Source organism: Falco cherrug, chromosome 8 (assembly GCF_023634085.1).
Source record: "Falco cherrug isolate bFalChe1 chromosome 8, bFalChe1.pri, whole genome shotgun sequence".
In the NCBI taxonomy this organism is placed as follows: Eukaryota; Metazoa; Chordata; class Aves; order Falconiformes; family Falconidae; genus Falco; species Falco cherrug.
Genome location: NC_073704.1, coordinates 22,643,415 through 22,666,421, shown reverse-complemented (window position 1 = coordinate 22,666,421; position 23,007 = coordinate 22,643,415). Strand labels below are relative to the sequence as shown.

The window sequence follows — 23,007 nt, the reverse complement described above, 5'->3', positions numbered from 1 at the left end:
CGGGTTGACCGCAGAAGCTTGGAGCAAGCCAGCAAGTGGGTATCCAAAGTGAGTGTATCCAAAATATTCCAAAACTGAAAAAGGTCGAGATCAAAACCCTTACCACCATAAAAGACAGTTAAAGACAGATGAGAGTGTGGAGCAAGATATATTTTTCCAGTGAGAACACAATGATCTCACATATAACAGATGGCCTAAGCATAAGACTGTGACTGGGTACCTTACACAGCCTGTCTGCTTACTGACTGTGTCCCCTACAATGACAGGACCTCAGTTAAGATGCACAATATAATACAGTACCAAATCTTAAGATGCCTGTTTTGAAATATGAGCAGGTAAAACTTCATACTGCTGCTGATAAATCTCAAGTTCTGTTTAATTTTACTACCCATTTTTCTCAGGCTACACCTGTACTACATTTGACAGTGTGCAGCTAAAACTGCGTTCCATCACAAGCTGCTCCTGAGATGATAGGAACCTGTCCATATTGCCTGTTATAGAAAGTCCTCCTGGATTAGGGAGGCTTGCAAATCTCCAAGTTCGCAGCAGCAGATCTCTGAGCTTTTCTAGGAAGATACCTCTCTTGAGTTACTCTTGTTCTTGTGCGCTCAAGAGCAGACAGCCAAGATGTGTTCACATTGCAGTAAACGGGTTTACACACCTTTGAAGACTACCTTTTCAGAACAGCACCTGAGCTGTCCAGACCACATGGGCCCTGCTGGAAGCAGGCAGCATGGACAGCTGTAGCTATTTTGGTCTCCAGGCTCCCTTCAGAAACATCCTATTGACCATATATGCAGTCCAATTGACCCAAGTTTTAATTATTTCAGACTTCCTTCCACTGCCATTGCTGGTGTGTTTTCAATTTCCAGGGGGAGCAGTTCATCTGAGTCAGAGTACTGTCCCGGTTTCAGCTGGGATAGAGTTAATTTTCTTCTTAGTAGCTGGTGCAGCACTACATTCTGGATTTGGTGTGAGAATAACGTTGATAACATACCATGGTTTCAGTTGTTGCTAAGTAATGTTCATGCTAAGTCAAGGACTTTCGGTTTCTCAAGCCCTGCCAGCGAAAGGGTTGGAGGAGCACAGGGAATTGGGAGGGGACACAGCTGGGACAGCTGACCCAAACTAGCCAAAGGGATATTCCATACCATGTGATGTCATACTCAGTATATAAAGCTGGGGGAAGAAGGAGAAAGAGGGTGGACATTCGGAGTGATGGCATTTGTCTTCCCAAGTAACTGTTACACGTGACGGAACCCGGCTTTCCTGGAGATGGCTGAACACCTGCCTGCCCATGGGCAGTGGTGAAAAAATTCCTTGGCTTGCTTTGTCTGTGCATGTGGCTTTTGCTTTACCTATTAAACTGTCTTTATCTCAACCCACGACTTTTCTCACTTTTCCAATTCACCCCCCTGTCCCACCGGGGGGGCTGCGTGGTGCTCAGCTGCTGGCTGGGGTTAAGCCATGACAGTGCTTATCACAGCAGCTTGGGAGATGAAAGGCTAGCAACTCCCGCCTAAGGGCTACTGAGCTTGGCGGTGTCTGTGCTACTAGCAGTCATGATAAATCTGACTCTTACGTGTCAGATGTCTTCATTTAAGTTTTGGAGTCCAACTGTCTAAATCTTACTGTACTTTCCCCCCTCCCCACACATATCTAAGATACAGTCTTTCTTAGCCATCCACAAGGTTATCACTGTCAAACAGTTTTGTTTCCCATCATGCTTACAAAGAAGGAAAATTTCTTTGGCCTTACCAAACAAAACCTGCCTATATCCAGGGTGATTTTCTAACTAGTTGCTTAGGCTATGTTATCCTGCTGTATAAATTCTCAGAAAAACAGATGACTGGTTTCCTCTCAAAGCATCTTTGCAGTTTTTCTTCATTATTTCAAATTCCATTTTTTAGATGTTAATGCCATTGTTCAAATTTAAAATTTACATCAACATTGTGCTTTTGAAGAAGATTCCCAATCTCATTTAGGGAGACACAAATATCTGCAAAGCTGCCTCATTACTCTTCCTTTAACCTCTTCTTTTTTCAAGATACCTTCCAAAACTCTCCAGTGGTTAGGCTGCTCAGCTACCAATACTACTCCTTCACCTTAAAGGTCTTCTTTCTGTCTGTGCCATCTGAGCATTTTTCCTTGTATTTGGATTTGTGCTAGTTGGAGCAATGATTCCCTTTCTGTCTGTGTTGGAATAGCCTGTACAGGTTGATGCCATATGTGAAGGCCTGTCTATTACAGGCACACAAAAACATCCATATGTATGCATGGCAACAGGTAACGTTGGACACAAAGCAAAATAAATCAACTTGTGGGTAAGAATCTGGATTTTATGAGAGGTTAAAGTTCAAGACTGTATACTTTTGAAGACTAATATGAAGGAATGCATTCCAAACTACAGCCCAAGAGAGCATTGTAAGAGCAAGGTTCTGAAACTTCCAGAAGTAAAAATACACCCTATAACAATGCAATAGAGTATTTTAGTTGAGATAATATAATGATGTCTCAAAAAAATAAAACAACATTCTTGTTTTAATCCCCCAAAGCAGTTAATAATTACTGCTTCAGGAAAGCCCCCTGAATCAGCAGCATTACAGAGTGAAAACCAGGCCGGCAGGCCTCTAAAGAGAAGGGGAAATTGCTTACTGTGTGGACTTCAGAATAATGCTAATTGCTACTCACAGCCATTATTTAGCCATCTTCACAATCTTTTCTCACATGAAAGAGAGCAATAGGCTCATATTTCATATCTGGAATTTATCTGAACAGATAGCTAAAGGCATAACCCAGCCTTTTCCAAAGCACGGAGCAATCAAGAATTCACACAAAAGGCAATGTGAAATTCTTGTCACTTGATTTTGAGACGTTGTATTTTTTACCTGAGTACCTAAATATAGACTTAAATACATAAGTTTAGACCTGTCTTATGAAACTTCAGCCTTATATCATAGTCAATCTTACTTTAATCACAGGAGGAAAAAAAACTATTGCCAAAACCAACCAGTTTCCTGCATTTCAGAATCCTACAAAGTACACAAACCTGAGAAATAAATGTCACTGCTGAGACACTCATAGAAATGTTACGTGCAAAGAGGTCAAAGAAAAAGGGAGAGAAAATTTTAAATAAAACACTGTTGTTACTATTAGACAGTTACATAGTACTTAATGTGCTGAAGACATCTGTTTTGGAACAGAGAAATAGCTTTTAAAAATAAAATTGAATGTTTACTACTCCCCTGTATTTTTAAAATATAATTGATAAATTTTTCCTCAGCTCCATTTTTTTCTATTTTCTTTTTCCCCAAGAAACCCAATGCTAGCTATTGTCTCGGAATTAGGCATGCAGACATAAGAGAGGGGTTACTGTATCAGCCACTTCGCTTTCTCTTGTTAGCACGTCTTGTAATCTGTCAATCTCTATTCTTGAGCAGTATGCATTTTTGTTTCTCCTATCACAGCTATTAAATATTATTTAGTGCTGGTTCAGGATTAGTCTGAACTTAGACTTCCCAGATGTACACAAACCTGTCCTGAGGGGAAAGTAGAGGGTAAATCTGGGGTCAATGCCCACAGGTGACAGACACACAGCCAGCCTGTTCAGCAGCTGGGCAGCATGCAACCTAGAGTCAAAACTACCAGACACTCTGTCTAAAAGATAGGAGAATTTCTTTTACCAGGCTGTAGCCCTAGAACTCCCATAAGCTGTAAGAATCCTTGGGACTGGCATTGCATATTAACTATTATCGATTAAAACAAACAAACAAGCAAGCAAAATGTGTGTTTTCTAAGCTCATTGTTGCTCATTTTCAGCTCATTGTAACGATAACCTAAGCAAATGTGGTTGTTAGCAAACCACAGGAGACAATGGTTCTTTCTAGGTTGGATTAAAATTTGTGAGTGAAAAAAAATGGTAGCACCACTGCTACTAGTTAATTAATAGTGTACTAGTTAAAAAGAGTGGATCTTGGTACAATTTTCATTTGTTTGAATTAGTAGTTTCCCAAGGAGCTTGGGGACATGAGTCAAGGTTAGCTCACATCAGAAGGCATACTCCGCTGACAGGGTGTATACAGCTACCAGGTTTTTAGGGACAAGACCCTTTGCAGACACAGGCTATCTCAATGCCAGTTAGTCTGGGCATAGATGGAGCCAAAATGACCAAGAAAAATGCTGTTGTAATGGACAGATCATTTTCCTTGGAGTGCAATTTTTTGTTTCAGACATTTTATTAATTCAGAGTATTTTGAGACAATATGAAGTCCTGAAAACATAGTAAAAGGTCATCCTTTCTGGTCTACCTCCCTGTATGTGTATAAAGAGAAAATAAGTTGACCTGAAGGCAAAAATACTCAGATGCAAGGTTTCTAGATAATATTTGAATCGCATAGTTAACGTTTAAGAAAAAAAATATTGTTGGATAAGATCTTTTTCAATGAAGCACAGTTAATGCAGCCAGTATGGAGCTCTGAAAAACTGTCTGTCTCTGTCTATCACTGCACATTTCAGATGATACATGTGACATCGTTTAAGCTTTCATTTCAGAAAATAAATATATCAGATTGGGTTTCTTATCTGTGAAATATACTGAACATTAACATAAAATAGAAAACATTGAAATGGCTCTGGTACACTCACTTTATTTGATCAGCTTTTGAAGTGTCCTAGTTCTCTCTACTAAAGATAAACTATCAATTTAAAAATCTTTTTAATTAAGTGCATGGTATTCTCCTGACAATAAGCAAAAATCAATCAGATTTGCCAAACATCTTTTTTCTATCCCTTTATTCACATATTTGCTATGGTTAACCAGTAAAGCCTATTTAATCTAGAAGAAACACTAAGAAAAAAAAATAGGACATACTTTCTGTTCTTTCTAGATATATAGGAAGTGTTCCAGAGTGTATATACCATAGAATAAATGTTTTGAGGGGATGCTTATACACTTAAAGGAAATCCTAGTAAAGATAGCTTTTAGGAGGTCTATTTTAGACCCTATATAATTTATGATATACTTTAAGTTTGTTGTACCTCAGATATCTACTTCTTTTTGTAGACTCTCAGAAAAAATGTGTTGGAAACAATGACCGGAGGCCACCTAGTTCACGCCCCTGCCCAAGGCGAGGTCATTATATCTGTTTCCCAACAGATGTTTCATCTAACCTCTTCCTACAGATCTTCATGACAAATTTCACAGATTCCTCTGACACTCTATTGCAGCTCTTCTCTGTACTCTCTATTAGAAAGTTCCTCCCCATATCTCATCTGGATGAGCCCATTTCTTCAGTCTTCACTTTCTGTCCCACCCACTATGGACATATGGAATTCATCTCCAGTATTCAGCTGCTAATGACCCACCAGCCTCTTCCCTTGCTTTTATCCATAGACCTACTCCAGGAATCCTACAAAGCTACTGAAAAAGCCCTGCTGAGACATTCCTAGGAGGAGCACCTACCAACTGCCTCAGAAACATCTCTGTCACAATTTCCTCTTGGCAAACAATTCAACAATAATTTGAAACAAAACAGTGAGACACTTTAAATCGTTAAATAAAATGAAAGATCTCACTCCAAAGGAAACACCATTAGAGAGTAAGTAGAAAATGGAGTCCAGGGAGGGATGAGAGGATGGAAGCATTGCACGCAAATACATCTGGAACACAGTCAAGTCACTGGCTTAAAATGCGCTTAAAAAACCAAGCATTTGAAAGCTTCCTTCAGATACATTACTTCAGTTCAAAAGTACTGTTTTACTGTTTAGTTTTGTCATCTAAATGCTGTTTAGTTTTGTCATCTTTGACCAATACCACTACTAAAAAAAGCTTATTGGAGTCACACAAGCTACATTTATTGCTAAATTTTTCTTTCTGACCTTGACAGGACTTGGGTTTTGTTTTGTTTTACCAGGAGGATGATCTTCAATGTTTTGAATTGTATTATGAAGTAATTCAAAAAAGTAATGCTTGAAGTTAATTAGAGAATCTGTCTAAGGAGTAGGAGAAAGATGAAAAAGATTGATCTACATGTTTACAAGGTACTGAAATAAATTACCAAGATAGAGGGTATGAGATGAGGCAAAGCTTGAAAGCACGAACTGAGCTGGATGTTTCTGGGACCAAAATTACAGGGTTTTGTCTTTTTTTTTTTTTTTTTTTTTTTGTCAGACACTTTTGAAAAAAGAGGAAATGAATAAAAAGAAGGACAGAAATGTTTCAAAATAGAGCACTGGAAACATGCTCAGGAATGCACTGAATACTGCTGAGACAGAAAGTGATGGAAACTTGTGTTCAGAAAAACAATGTAATGAGAATTTCCCAGCGCAGAGGAAGGAAAGAGAGAGTTTTTTGGCTAATAAATGCAAACAATAAATAGCAAGGTGACTGAATCATGGGTTTTCAAGTGGTATTTAATATGGCAGGGAAAGATTACCCAGAATTTTGGTAACAAGTGCAAAATAAAATCAATTACTTTTGTCAGAGCTAAATAGCACGTTAGAAGAGCGTGAAAGAGCACCTGGAACCACACACATTGCTGGAAATGGAAGACACAGAAATGATGACACATTAATCAGTAAAAGACAGGAAGCCTGAAAACACTGACCACCCATGTATTCAGTAAGACATGACATTGATTCTTTAAATAAATATTACTAATATTGAATAAAAAGAGATCAGTACATTTTACAGAAAGTGGACTAACCCCACTATGGAAATTATGATGATTTCCAAGTCTGCATTTGTCATTTAATGAATTAGTTCACCCATACCAACCTTTCAGTTGTTTCCCTCCAACTTTTCTATGTTTTCATGGATAGAAATCTACAAATAAACCTACAACTAGAAAAATGGAAGTAACATGTGCCAGAACTACTGAGTTTTGAGAAAAAACATGTTGAGAACTTGCATGGTACTCTCCATCTCCCTACAATATTAGGTTTAGTCAGAAACATCAGTTTTAGCTTTTAATGGTTAAAATTTACTCAAAGGTTCCTTTTTTTCCTTCATTTTAGAATATTTTAGTTTTATGATTTTTTTTTCTCTTTGAGCAATCTGATCTCTTAAGTGCTCTAAAGCATTATGCTAAAAAATGCCTAATGGTATTCCTTATCTAGTATGTCTTACTGATGGCATAACATTGTTTTTCTCAGTTTACAAGTCTGACTATATGTTGCCCTATTTCAAATTTAGTTTGTCTTCTGCTGTATCTGTTTTGGCATCAACAGAGAGTCTACAGGTCAAATACAGGTCTCTTGTGAAATCCCACTACCCCCAAAAGAGAAAAAGAAGGTAGAGTATGTTCCAGTTACTGGAAGAGAATCAACAAATCTCTTCATGATGTTTAGTCAAAAAGACCCAATGTGTTTTCTCACACATGAGTTGGTACTGGAGTTCAGAAAATTAATAAAATGAAAGAAAAGACATTCATCCAGTAGAGTATCACAGTTCTAAATATACACACAGACAGATGGACAAATTGGTGCAAGCTTTCTGCCCCTTTCCAAAAGAAATTTGCAAAGAAGTACCCACTTCTCCTAATTACTGCCAGAATATTTCTCATAACCAATAGCAGGAAAAATTTCACACTTCTTTAATTTCAGTTCTTCAATTTAAAGAAGCCAAAAATAATAGAGAAGGTTCAGTAAAATATTTAAGGGACAAAATCCAGTGCTAAGCTTTGTGGTTTTGTCCCCTAAATATATCTACTTCTGTCATTAAGGTACAAAACTCTTGCAGCAGAATTCACATGTTGGAAGGATGTAGTGTAATATGGATGGTAGCAGTGATGCCATCCTTAAAATTCAACAACCAGCTCTCCTTTAAAGTGCTTGGCACTGAGATCATACATTGAAGAGAAGAGTCATATTCATAGACTTTCTGAAGGTTTTCTAGTTCAAGGACACCCTCATTTTAAGGATAAAATAATCTGTCTTTTACTTTAGCTTTCCCGCTGTCTCAGTTGTTGACATTTACAACTTCTGAAACTTTAAAGCAAGTTTAGGTTATAGTATGACAATTTCAACGTAGACTCCAGTGATCAGTAATAAACTACCCTTGCTCCTGCTGTAAAGTATAGTTTCAAACGGCTCATAGGATATATGACTCCACGACACATTAATCTATATAATTCTTCTGTAAATCATTATAGCCAGATTTTAAAATTATTCATTTCTGACACAAGATACTATGCAAATTGCTGTTGTTTCCCAGAATTTCCTTGAAATTGTACTGATTATACTATGCCATATGCAATAAAAATGTGACAACCCTAAAGACGGGCTAAAGCTTTTACTTCCCACCCCTCCCATCATTGATACTTTCTTTAAAATAATGAAAACTTCCTGTGATTACCTGGAAAACTGAGGACAATCAGTCTAAGGCTGCCTGTCTCTTTCCTTGTGACTTGCTTTCCTGTGTCTAAATACTTCAGCAAACATTCAAGATCACACAAGAAAGGCTCAACAGAATAAACTAACAGGGTGTCAGTCTTGACAGCAATCATCCTGCTACTGTTTCACATTAGATTCTCAGAGCCATTTTTAGCACAGTCTATTTTCCTTTGTACTTTGTATTAACACATTGGCCAAGCCTGAAAAATGCCACAGAAAGGCAGGTGCACTTCAAGAATGCAACACTAACATCAGGCAATGTAGCTCAGGAGTTTGACACTGTAACCACAAATCAGCATTTCTGGAATAAGTACAATTGAACAGGTTTTCAGCAGTGATAGCAAACACCAACCCATTTGCAAATACTGCAGAATAAGCAACAACAGCTTCTTCAAAGCAGGGATGAAGGACAGGTGGGTTGAACAGACAGCTCAATCCCAGGTAAATTAGTTTAGTGGAAATCTTTCAAGCACATACCTCAGACAAGCAGCAGAGAAGAAATCCATTTTAGAAAAGACGCTGAAAGAGCTTGATGTCCGCCTGGCAAATTTCTTGTGCTGTTTGAAAAAGCAAGACGGTTCAGATTATGAACCGAGTTATATCTACAGCATTACAACCAGTCCTGATCAGTGTGTAAATGAAAGTAAGAGCTTCTAGCAGTGCACCTGATCAGAAAGACTAAGGACAGAGAGAGAGAGAGAGAGTGTGTGTGTGTGTGTGTGAGAGGGAGAAAGAGAAAAGAGGAGGGAGTTCTTCCTTTGGTAAACCTCAAATGTGTGTGAAGCATTTAGCCTTAAGGCAGAGCTTCTCTATGGGAAGGAAAACTGTTCACTCCTGCAATGCCAGGATTTTGACGACACCATTTCTTGCTTTAGTCCTCAATATGTTTTCCATGTGAAGGAACAACATGACCTCTGTTAACTTCTAAACAGTTCAGGGGAAAAATCTTGAATAATTTAAACACCACCACCCCATCTCCCTCCCCCGCAGCCAAAAAAACTGGCAAACACCCAAAAATATAAGGCCAGTTAAATCCATCTTGTAACAAAATGCTGTGCTGCCAAAAAGACCTGACTGCAGCTTTTAAACCATTTTTAACAACACCAAAATTGGATTTTCTTCTTAATTATATACTTAATAATAACTACAAAGCAAGCATTCAGGAATGATAAAAAAAAAGAAAAAAATAAGGGGGGGGGGGGGGGCAATGCAGATAGCTCACATAAATGAACTAAGGTTTTGAATTAAACATCCAGATGGCTTACCTGATAAAACGTGAATTTCAGATGTATTATGAGGAAAACAAAAATAAAAAACCCAAGAGAGGATGATGATGAAATGCTTGAATTGCTCTCTAATAAAGTTGTTCAGCTTCACAGTTCGAAAAGGTTACCAAGTATTTATAAATTGCTGCATTCTCATTGGAGGGGGGGGAAAAAAAAAAAAAAAAAAAAAAAGACCTCTGCAGTATCCTCTCTGCTTCGTTGTCGGTCTCCTGTTCTGAGGCTTGCTCTGTTACCTAATACAAATCAGCAAATAGCAGGGGAAAAAAAGCAGAAAGAAAAAAAAAAAAAAAAAAGAAAGAAAGAAAAAACCGAGGGGGGATTGGAAGAGGATGAAGAGACACAGAGGAGGGTGAAGAAAGAAAAAAGGACGGGGTGTGTGGGGTGTAAAATACCAAGCTATCACCTTAAAGGACAGCCCCATCTACCGGCAAAAGAAATGAACCAGCTGTAAAAGATTCCTCTTGACAAGATTTTCTGACTTAAACGACCCTGAAAATCTACAGCCCCGTTTTCCTTCAGCAAGGAACAAAAGGCATGGGTTGCACTGCAAAGTAGACTTCTTTATCTAGTGTTAAACGAGTAAAATTTTTCATTAATTTTCTTTTCTGTTAAGTATTTGTCTCTGAAACATGAGAAGGAAATAGTGAGGGTGGTCTATTAGGAAGGCACCAGAAACCTTTCCAGGTTTTCCAGGCATGCCACAACTACACGCTACCTGTCCTCTGTCCCGATTCACACCTCCCCACTGAGCAGTGGTGGTAGGTTCGACATCTTCAGTCATGGGTCTCAATCACAAAAAAAACCACAAAACAAACCATCCACCAAAAGGTTCCTGTGCCAGTCATGTGCCGTGTCCATCTCTCACAGACTGCATTGCCACTCACTCAGCCTGGCACACGACCGCCACGTCACAGCTATACGTTCCTGCATGCTCAGATGACAGCTGCGCAGCCAAATCTGGAACCTAGACAAAAATATGCCTTTTTTTTAAAAAAAAAAAATAAAATCAGACTGCTAAGTAACAGTAACTGCTAATTCAACAAACTCCAGCTGCACTGGATCAGCCTCAGCCTGAGCTGAATCAGACAGCAGTATGTATTTCTCGTTTTGCTTCCTTGCATGTGGAACTGGGATGGCCATCAGCAAACGCTTCTACAGACCCTAGTGCCAGCCATGCTGGAGGGGGTGGGTAGGGTAGGAAAGGAAGGGGGCAGTGACTGGGAAGGCAAGAGGTGCACAGAAGATGGTCCAAAAATAATACTGCATTTCTTTCATTGTGTAATACAATTTTGGCATGTAAAGATAGAAGAAAATAAACCTAATTCATACCTGTATGTAATAAGGCTGTCACCTATAACAGATATTTCACACGTTAATCTGCAATTCAGTGACCCCAGGCAGCTCTAATGAATTTGATCCCCTAGAGTAAATTCCAGTATTGCTCCGATATGTCCTTTATTAATATTCCTACATCACGAGGTTCTGACTGCTTAAATTTTGCTGGAATCCAAGCTATGTGAAGCTGAATTTCTTCACCTTATGTGGTGGCCTGACATGCTTGGCCCTTTACAACAAGAACTTGGAATGGCTCAGTATAATACCTAATTTTCAAGCATTTATCAATACAGAATATTATGAACAGTTGTTCTAACAAAGAAATCTAATCTCACAAATTTTAAAATATTTTCTCTGCAATATTAAAGTGATTAAAGCAACACAGCAAGCAACCTTATGACACTAAATATTAGGTTAAAACACGTCATAATATATCCAAATAGTAATACTCAATTGCTGACATACAAAGGGCCAGACCAAGCTGGAATCAGCCACACGACCTGGGTCCTTTGAGTGTGCCTGAGCACTGATTTAGAAATACTTCACATGCATTCATGTTTCACTGCTGCCATGATCACAACTTTTGAATTTCGCTTTTCTGATGGCACTACTGGTGGATTGCTAAATAGCTCAGGCAGGTGCCCGCTACCCAAAGTTCAATTCTATGACCTTGAGGCAGAAAGATGTATAAACTATTACCTTATTATTATCAGCTGGTAACATACTCTCCAGGTGTTTGATTCTTATTTAGATATAATTGTAAAAGATGAGGTGTTTTGGCTTTTTTCAGACATTTGCAAAGTTCTTTGGTGTCATGAAGAGCATTTGCAGGTGACAAATTACTTTGTAGTGCTAGTAACACCTCTGACAGAATCATCCTTAAAATTTTAAATACTAAACAGATGATTAGATACTATTACTGATGCCTATTGATCATTCCTAGAAATCTTTCTGTTTGGAGGATATTTCTGGAAATGATAAATTGCCTGGTGTTTATAAATACAGATTTATCACTAGGTTAAGAAGCAGAATATTTACTCCTCAGCTTGAAGTTTTAATATGAGTTCCTCCACTCTTCGCTACAGTTTCAGCATGTTTGACATTTTAGGGGCATAGGTCCTTTAAAATGTTGCATTTTGAAATGAAATAAATACCACAAAAAAACCCAACCAACCAACCAAAAACCAACCCTACTATAATCTAGGAACTGGCATAGATTAAACAATAAAAAGCAGGCAGCAAAAAGTCTTTGAGATACCACAGGTGCCTTCAGTTCTAGTCCTGAACATAACACTGGACACAGGAAATTTCCCCCAGCTTAAACATAATTTTAATGTATTATGAAAGCATACGGTTTTCAATAAATATCCTTCTTTAATCCTCAGTAGTGGTTCAGCATAGGTTATTTAATATAATCACTGTCTTTCAGAAATCTCCAAGTATCATTAACAGACAACTGAAATCTTTTTCTAAAGCTACATTTCTCATGGCTCAGATGTCACTGGTCACGCTGGTATAACCAGGTGCTCAAGTTCAGCTCCACCAGCTTACAGTGTCAGGAAAATTGATACGGTTTGTGGTTATCTTAACAAGCACCTTTGGTGGCTCCTTGAACCAGACTGTCATCTCATATGGGGTTTGAGAGGAGACTATCAGCACAATAGCTAGTTCTTTGCAACTGCTGAAAAGCTAAATCCCTTGAGTTCTTAGATTTTTAATATTTTAAACTTATACACTGCATCACAATTGCAGAAAGCAAAAAAGGTAGAGATTTCTCAATCACAGCTGCTTCAACACTAAGATAAATGGAAAAATCAGTAAATAAAACATGGTCTTCCTTCCCTTTCCCCACCAAAATTGAACTTTCCTTTTTTATTGTCTCTAAACAAATATGACACTGCTAACAGCAGTAAAATAATTTTTAAAATCAAGCAAACTTAGGATACTCATTGCATTTAATTCAGAAATTTTTGACCACTTCTTCCTGCAGGTATGGCGACAACTTTTCCTGTCCTAATTACCTGAGAAACAATCAACTTTGGGCCTGGACTGAAGCAACCATCCAAGAGACCTGAAGGAGAACACCTCCATGCTCTGCACAGCAGGGACATGGTTGCCAGGCAAACTTCATTTGCAGCCTCGAGCTTGCAGTCTTGCAGATTTCAGATTCTGCACACCTGGTAACTTTGCATTAATGGAGATGTGTGGTTTGCTTGCCCTCATACCGGGTTTCATCAGTCCTAATCTTGGCCCTGCCTTAGGAACACTGTGCAAATTTTTAAAAGCACTGATGAAGAACAGCCTGGTAAGTGTTCGGCTTAAGTGCTACAAACTGCCCACCCTCAGTGATCACCATGCACTGGGAGATTCTGGATTTCTTCAGCACATGAAAGGATTCATATGGAAGTCCTTCTCTGGTGATCCTCTGCAGCACAGCTGCCTTTCTGAAAGGGACCTATAATGAACTCTAGATGAATAAAAAGAGAATGTAGCTCTTTTTGTCACTTTTCAGCATGTGTGCTGCAAACATTACAGTTCTGCACAAACTCGAGAAACCTTTAAAATTAACCTTAGAAGCTTCGATGTTTAGCCATGGCAGTAAACCATGCACGCAACAATGTGGAAGACTGTGTTCAACATACACAATTAGTAGTGTTAAGAGAGAGAGATATTTAATGATGGTGTCTGAGATACATGTTATTTATCAAAACATTAAGAATTCTCCCTTGATTCTTTACAGTATCTCTTTCTAGTGTTCTAGGAATGAATTCTGTGAATTGCAATGGGTGTGAGAGTAAGGGACTAATTAATCTTATATATAAAGAATGAGCCACTCCAGATCCTCCATGGAGAAGCAGGTAAACATGATAATCCAGGAGGCTTTTTCTCTTTCTCAACCTGTGAATCAATTGTACTGCAGTCAGAGAAGATCTATACAAGCAGTTAAGGATGGAAAACCATCATCATGGAGAACCAGGACCTAGAAAAATGACATGGACTGTAGCAATACAGAACAGAAGATTGTGCCCAACCTTTTCACGGAAAAGTGAGGAAAACCTTTGAATAAAAAGAACAGTAATTTTTTGTACAAGAACAGAGCACATCTGCCAGCATCTAAACCAGTATCTTCAGAACAGATACAGCCCGTTTCTACAGCAATAGATTTTTGTCACATCTGTAAGCTTTTGGTGTACTAAATGCAAATAAAAGTTGGCAGTTTTGGACAGAGAAAGATCTGCATTTGTGAGCCCAAACTTACCTGGAAAGCTTGTGAATTATACTGTTACAGTCTTACATTTAGATGTTACATGAGATAAACTAAACCACAGGTGTTTGTAGTCTTTCTTTTTCAATTTGGCACTAACTTAGCATATGGCTGTCATCACAATGTATAATTAACTATGATGTATATTCACTAAATTAAAATGGGCAGATAAAATTTGAGATATAAATATCTTTACAGAAAATAATAGTCTAATGTATACAACCTATACTTTGCTTACATTATGGGTTACAAAACCTACAAAAACAATGGTCTCACCATTTTTAATGCTAAACACATTATTCTAAAATAATTTCATTCACACACTTTCATATGGTTTCCATGCTCCTCAGTTTTAGTGACATTTCCATGACTACGAAGACAGCACAGAAAGTCCCTTGCAGGACAGAAAACTCTACTACTGTGCAGAAAAGTTAACATAAAAGTTTGTCAGAAACTCAAGCTGCATATTGCGATGTGAGGGAATACACAGAGTATTGAAGGCAAGCTACTGATGTAGCTGTGGATTGGACAATTCCAGTAAACCACAGGAAAATACTAGGAGGAGGCACTGACCACTGATGGTTCATATGCTGCATTGTACTGGGTTCAACACATAACTTACAGCTTAGATTTAATTTCTCAAACCCAGAATACAGGATATACAAATACACATAGGAAACACCATTTCCTAACCCTTCATATCCTACTGAAGCATCTGCAGCTTGCTATGCTTAGAAGTAGTGTGTGCCCTGCTATGAGCCATGATGCAAAAAATAGAAATAGTACTTCCAGAAAACCACAATACATTTAAAGACAGTAAGTCTTTTTCTTTTTCTTCTTTTTTTTTTTTTTCTTCTAATTGAATAGGTAGGTTATTAATACTCCTTAAGCCTGTAAGAAAATACCTCAAGCACCCACACTTGAAATGGGACAGAACACAGTGTGCTCATATATAATAGCATAACTATTTCAGAACACTTCAGGCAGAAAGAAACAAAGAATCTGAAGTACATCATTACAATAATGTGTGGTACCTAGAAGTTTTGTTCTAAGTACTTATACTATGCTATTATTTTAAGAGTTTGTTTGCAAGGCATACTTTTGTATTTTGAAGTATAGAATATCTATAAAATATTACACAATGTAATAGACTGCACTGCAACAGAGATGTTTTCAAGATACCAAAAATGAGCTACATTCTCTTGACCCTAATTTCTTTCACAATGTAATTAACGAAGGCACCAGCCTGGTGTTTCTATTAAATCACAGCATAGATCTACATGACTGCCATTAAAAAAAAAAAAAGTAATTTAGTAACTGGTAAGGTAGGACCACGATGAAGAGACAACTGACTGCTTGGTAGTTCTTTTCCAGAGAAAGAGAGCTTTAAAGATAATAAGAAAATGACAAAATGATTCACCTCACCTAGAAACAAGTGCTGAAATTAAATTTCATCAGTTATTTCTAGAACAATGCGAAGAACCACTAGTTTTGGGGGGAGGGGGGGATGGACGACACACCAAATTTAAAGGATTTCAACTTCCCATCGAAATTAGTTTTACTCTGATACTAATACATAATCTTATGTTAATATTTAACTTAATTTTGATTTAAGAAAGGGACCTTAGTATTTATTCTTAGAGTAAGCAGTTACCTATAGGACTTGAAAATTTAGTAAATGTCGTATTTTCAATAGGCAATAATTTTTCCTTTTTTTAATTTTCTCTTTTGGCACTCATTAACATAATTTAATACAAACATCACTATTTTTAAGTAAAATTAATTTTTTGGTAGCAAGCTGTTAAGTATAACTCATTGATACAATTCTGACCAAAGTTTATCTCAGGTATTTTTACTATAAATTCCCCTATGTTTTGGAATTCATTACAGCATCTTAAATTTGTATTATTTAATACTTACAAATTGCTAACTCCCATGCAGTGCATACGACAGTGCCACAAAAGAAAAAAGTTGCTGTCCAAGGTGCTGTACATAAACACGACTTTTCAAATTAATCTCTCAAATGCAGGAAAAATATTGTCAAATTTATTGTGTAGCAATTGTCCCTGGCAAGCAAGCTAGCCTTGTTGAAATTCCCTACATGATACTGCAGTATCCGTGTTATGCTCTTACTTTCCAGGGCCTCGTCTGCTGCATTCCAGTATAATCAGCTGTTCCAGCACCTGATAATGTCCAGTATGTATAATTCATTTAAGGGAAAACCTGTTCTATGTTGCATTACAGACTCATTTTCAGCAGGGTGTAAACATAAAAAAAATTCTTTGAATTCTACATGGTGCATGGAAAAAACCTACCCTCTAACATAAATCTAGCTAACAAGTACTGCTCTGGCATTCTGCAGAGCAGTCACTAAATGTAATTTCATCTGCAGTATTCACTTTATATATTTCAGAAGCATACAGATTTATGAATTCATGCAGTAAATAGCAAACCGCATCCTGGATTTAATTGCTACTTCAAAAAACTAAACAAACTGTGCTAGAAAATGAAATAACTTTCCCCCTCCCCCCCCCTCCCCCCTTTTGTTTTGTTTAATAAAAGAAACATGTTTGTAATTTGCAAGGCTAAAACAATGCAACAGCCAGGAACTGCAGCAAACCTCTCAGAGCTAATAGCTCTATCCAGTAATGCTTTCCCACACCACCTTCAAGCAAATGGATTTCATTCACTGCTTAATCAGTCAAATTAACAATAATCCCCACACGGTTAGAAAAGATGCTTGTTAAACAAAGCCAATTTATGATTTATTTATTTGTAAAGTGTCTTAAAGCTGAGATGCCTAGAAGAACTACTACTCTGTGAATTCAATCATGCTGACAGAGCTGGTTTCACCTAGCAAATTCTCTCTGCAATTCACAGCATGGCTGACAGCTATCTGCATGGAAAAACAGCACAGTAATCACGTAAATCATGCAAAAACATTTACCCAAGTAGAGATGGCAAAGATCAGGATCCAGCTTGCAGACCCCATGAAGCATGAAGCTGAGGGAGCAATCCACTGGCTTGCTCGGGCCGGCAGTGTCTCTCCTACACTTGACCTAGACTGCCTTACATAATGAGGAATCAGTGCTGTATCCTGCGTGGAGGAGCAAGCTGAATGTCATCACTGGCAGAAGTAGGGAGAACTGGCAGCAGGCAGGCTGGTAGTTAGCATGGAGATCACGAAGTCTGCTTTCCCTGAGTGTTCTGGGAGAAAACACAAGAGCAGCTCAGAAATGCTGGTGTCATTCCTCCCCTGGAATGAATGAGCGGAAGGAGCGAGGGTGTTACGAGCGTGAGGCAGACAAGCAAGTGCTCAAGCTGCAGCTGTACCTACCGCCAAGGTAGCAGAGTCCCTGTCACACTGTGTCCAGAGGACTGAGTAGCTATAGCTAATAGGAGAGCAACAGCAAGGCAAATTAAGGAATGAGACACACAGGCTGCTTCTGCATACACTTGTCTATGTGTTACTTGTTGTGGTGAGTAGAAGTAAAGCAACGGTATAAGATAAAATAATGGGAATCATTTCCAGGGGGAAATGTGATTTCCTTAAATAAATCTTACTGCATGCAAGTTAGTTTATGGGGAAATAACCATTTGTTACCTGTTTTGCGTGGTGTTACAGGGGTTAAAGTGCTTGCATTACAGAGATTTTGGTATTTTCAAGAAAACGATGGGTTAGATGCATTCCTCGTTGTGAAGATGTTTACAGTCATCTCTGGTATTTCCTCATTACTTTTTGGAGAGAAGCTCTGGGGTATTTCTGATGTTATTACTGTTTGGGTCATATCAGCACTTCCTCTGAGGAGAAACAAGTATCCAGGCTCAGCAAGCAGTTAGAAACCTAGACAACCTTCTTGTTTAAAAAAAAGAAAAGGAGCTTTATATTAATTAAAATCACTGCATATAACTTGTATTCCATATTTTATTTCATTTGAATACTTGAGTACTAAGTAAAGAGCCTTAAATACTGATAATGCATATACAAATTATCCTTGAAAAAGGATTTTGGGTGATATATTTTCTCTTTACAACTGAAGGCAAAGGTTTTACTAAGATGGGGCATCTTAAGTTTTCCAGTTATATTTGAGACAGCTTGATTAGATGTGATCAAGAGTAATTGCAATTGGACACAAATTCTAATGTTATAGATCAACATCACTTGATAATGAATATAGTAAGTAAGAGATAAGGAAAGTATCATTTAACAATATTTAATGTTCCATTTTATGAAAGTACTGCTATATTTGATGGTCCTTATTCTTTAAATTAAATGGGTTGGGTGAGTGAGTGAAATAATGGACATAATTTTGAATACAGCTCTGAAACTTGCCAAGTTGAAATCCTGGGCAGCATTAAATAGATGAGGAAAGAGAGCTCAGCAGCAACATTGCAGCAACATCAAGAGACAGGTCACTAAACTTAATGAAAGTTTTAGTATCAATATGGAACACTGGCTGGGTTTTACAGAAGTCAGCGTAAGTACAGGGACCATTGTACTTAGTTATGCCCTTAGCAGAGTAAACATTATTTGAGCTCTGATCTCAACTCGGAAAATCAAGGTGAAGATGGAAGGGATAAATATAATCCAATTTTTGTTTACAAAATCTATTTAAATTATTATTTATCTTTTACAAATTAGTATACAAGGACTTTTCTAACAAATTTGATCAGGTTAAAAGAAAATATACTTGAGTGTCAATTTTTTAAAAGATATGCTTTCTTAGTCCCTTGTTGAAGGTTTTTTTTTTCTTTATTGAGAATGAAAAAGAAAAAAGGAAAGATCAGAGGTATTTGGTAGAAGAGCTAGATCACTAATAACTCTGGTTATACTAGCTGTAGGTCTAAAGTATAATGTGGAAATAAAAAAAAAAAAATTAAAAAAAAATGCAAGGGAAATATCATTTGAGTACAACATTTTAAACAATTATTGCTGTACTTCAAATCAGTAACTTTTTATCCAATTAGAGAAATCTATTTATACCACATCAGCAAAGAATATTAAAAATATCTTTGTCCATTAATTCTGTCACATATTGGTGTTGGCTGCTAATTAGAAGTCCCTATTTTTAATTTATTCATAAACTTTATATAATTTATACATACCATCCTCTACTTTTTGGTGTTTCAAGTGTAAATAAGAGTACTTGCTTACAAGAAAACTATTTACATACTGGAACCAGGTTAATAGAGCTGAAAATATCATGACCTGTAATAGGCTATAAGAGCATACAATGATTAATTAAGGTGCAAAAGTTTGGCGATTCTGTTGATCACGGCACTCAAACCAGCAAAGCAGCCAAACTACTCATCTAAGGCCAGCTCAGATGCCTCCACAGCCATGGCACAGTTAATACATCACCAGTACAATCTGCCTACAGATAACCAAATTTGACTGCATCATATAGAAAATAAATAAAGTTTACCTAGAAACTATAGGCAAATCAAGCCAATGCACAAAAACTGAGTAGAAAATGCTACCTAAATGAACAGAATGGCAAACTTGACTGTCAGCATTGCAAAGGCAATGTGCACTTTGCTTGATGTTACAGTTCAGGCAAACTTGTCTAAGCTTGATACAGCTGATTCTGTCTTTGGGCAAAATGATAAACTAGATAGTGCTTCAAATCTTTTCCAGCCTTCTTTTCTATGATACAGCCTATATATACTGTATGTCCAATTGCAGAATAATGACTGTCTTGTTATACTCCTTTGTCATGAGGATAAGTAAATACAAAACAATAATTTGTAAACATTGTTATTGTCATTCAGAATATGTCTGCAAGCCATAGTTTTTATTTGGAGTGTAAAAACTGTTCACTTCTCTCAGGAATTAGCCAAGTTGTTCTTCCACTGAGCCACAAAAGTTTTTTATTTACAATAGTTCTTATAAGCATTTTTGCTGTAGATGAACTTGGTCTGATCTGCTGGCAAGTCAAGACTATCTTAACACAAATTCATATAGAAATTGCTGATATGTAGGACTCTCAGTGGAAGAGTTTCTGAAGCAATGGAAACTGATAATGTGAGTAGTAGAGTCTAATGCCTGATAGTGGTAAGAAGACAAGTCAAGTTTATATCACTCTCAAATACCAAATTGGTTATTCTGATGCCCCGGCAATTAGAAAGATTTCTGCCAAAGTAAATAAAATAAATGCAGGTTAAAAAAAAAAAATCTTCTAAAAATTGTATTCTTTGGCAAATGACTGTAGAACAAAGCTGCTGATTGGAAATAACAAGAATGGGCTAGACTACCCCTCACATAAGGATGGAGATGAAAATATCAACGTTTGAGAGTTTAATGTGAGGAGTACAAAACAATCTAGACTCTTCTGCTTCTGCTATACCTGTCTTATGAAGGTAGTACTGGAGATGTTTTACAGAAGACTGTAAGCCTAGGAAACAAGTTCTGGAATTCTTTTATGGAAAATTTGGCAGTAGAAGTTAACAGTGCTTATTGCTAAATTATCCTTACTGGCTGGGTTTATGTCCACAAAGTTCTTTCTATTCCATGCTGAAATGAAGGAAACAGTATCTCATAGACATTACTCCTGCCAACAACCTTGAGTAAACAGGATGATTTTTTTTTTTTTTTTTAGACACCTTGCTCTTAAGATGCCTTGCGCATAAATAAATCATTACTTGAGGTTTGCTCATACTAAGATAGATTCCATTTGGGATCTGATGAAACATTAAAATGCTCCAGTATCACTGACTGGAGAGATGTCTACAATATCTTGAGGTGCAGGTTTTTGGTTTTTTCCATCCTTCTCTGACCTTGCTTTCTTTTCTCAAAATAAATTCTCCTTTGTGCTCCTGAACAACTTTCACAAGTGATTCATACTAAAATGTGTAAATAGTGGCTCAAAGTCTTCAGAATCCAAAACCCAATACCAAATGGAACCCTGTATTCAGACCCAATATCACATGCTCCTATAAACAGGCTGTGTGTGTGCACATATGAGTTCTTTACACAAGCCTGTCTGAAGGCTTTGACCGTTTCCATGTATGTGCTACTTTGGTTAGCGAAAACAATCAAGGCATACCTCATATCTTCTTTTTGAAACCAGTAGCAAAGGTTTTTGATTTGTTTCTTTGAGTATTCTCTAACAGCTCAAGACCTAAATTTACCCTACATATATTTTTTATTATTTGACCCGGTTATGTCACAATGAAGATCACCGGAGGACTAGTCAAAGATGATGATTTTTCTTCTTTAGTTGAGTAGACTTCCTGGAGTGTCTGACTGATGTCAGTATTCAAACAGGCAGAAGTACAATTCTAAATACTCTGATTCTTAGATGAGACCTTACCAATCTTGCAACTGCATTGAGGAGCATTTTAAAAAGTAGTAATATTTCCAATCACCTTAAATTGTCTGAGATGTAAGATGTGTCAATGTTTTCAAGCCTCCTTTTCTTGGTGTTCTACAGTTTAGTATTCTACATAGCTACAAGAAAGTCCCTAATTTTCTTCCAAATGATCAAATACTCCAGCAACGACACTGAAATCTCAAATTCAATGCAAACTTCTCAGATATATATCACTAATTTTCTCATTTTCTACACACATGCAGTTTCTGATATTTAACATTATACTTTATCTTAGCAAATAACAGAAAAATTATAACCCAAATAAGCACAAAATCTTTCTACAACTAACTATGTACACTGAGTAGGTCAAGGTTGCAGTAATCTTAATATTCATTCTTTGACTTCTCTTTGACATCTTTCCCTCTTCAATAAAACTAGCTATGAGAGCCTTTTTCATTCCTTTCCCAGATTTTTTGTAAGATTTATAGGGCTGCCTATTATGCCTCTGAGAGTGCCTATAAACTGATTTCCCAAGCCACTATTTTTGTACTTATCTCACAAAAAACCCCATCTGCTGTTTTGCATATTAATGCTAAAAGAGAATGGCAAAAATAGGAGGAAAGAAAGAAGTTAAAATTAAAAAGCAGTTAATTAAGCATTTGATAAATATGCCTATTTATTTTGAGTAAATGAATGATCGTTATCAACTGAAAATAATCAGTACTGGCAGGCTTTTTGGTTGAATTTTCTTCTGTCAATTACACCAGGATGTTGAATTTAGATTTAAAATTTTCTTACTACCTCCCTAAACTAGTTATGAGCTGAAGAGCAAGAAATGATGCACACAGTTTTGGAGACTAAGTTGTTTAAGTTGCAAGTTATCCATGAAAACATTTCTAGAAATTGTAGCAGTAGTACCTTGAACTCCAAGCCATGAGTTACTGATGTCTAAGAACATCAGGCAAAACAGATTTATGGTTCAGCATGATAAAGGTACCATTAACATTAAAAGCAATAAGGCACGGTTTTGCTTCCCCCCGCTCCCCCCCCCAACCCTCCTAAATATCCCACAGCATGCGGCATTTCTGATACTGATTCAACACAGACACAAAACTGCCTAACACAAAATCTTGAAAGACCTACTGCAATGAACAAGTTCACTAGTCATCCCCTCTAGCAACACGATGATACAATCAGTACTGACTTCTACCTAAAAGGGATAAATTAATCACTGCAATTTGATTCTGAATCCAAGTAGCTTATTTTTGTCTTTCTTCAGTTGACATGGGATATGGACCTATCAAACAAACTATATTTAGCCATCACTAGGTTTTGATCTCTTTTCAATTATTTGAAATGTCTTTACTTCTAGAAAAGAAAAAAAGATTCAGATTTGGTTATTTATAGAAAAGTTATA

The 23,007-nt window shown here is 37.2% G+C and overlaps 1 protein-coding gene across 1 annotated transcript in view; it reads right to left on the bottom strand.

Annotated features, from left to right (window-relative positions):
• The window catches only part of LOC102051605 (sodium channel protein type 1 subunit alpha), a 103,472-nt gene extending 85,746 nt beyond the window's left edge, over nucleotides 1–17,726 (bottom strand). The window contains exons 1-2 of the mRNA XM_027810719.2: nucleotides 17,225–17,726; nucleotides 8,869–8,948 (exon numbers count right to left, since the gene is read on the bottom strand). The gene's annotated coding sequence lies outside the window, so the exon portion shown is untranslated. The remainder of the gene's footprint in view (nucleotides 1–8,868; nucleotides 8,949–17,224) is intronic.
• Nucleotides 17,727–23,007: the final 5,281 nt, after the last annotated feature.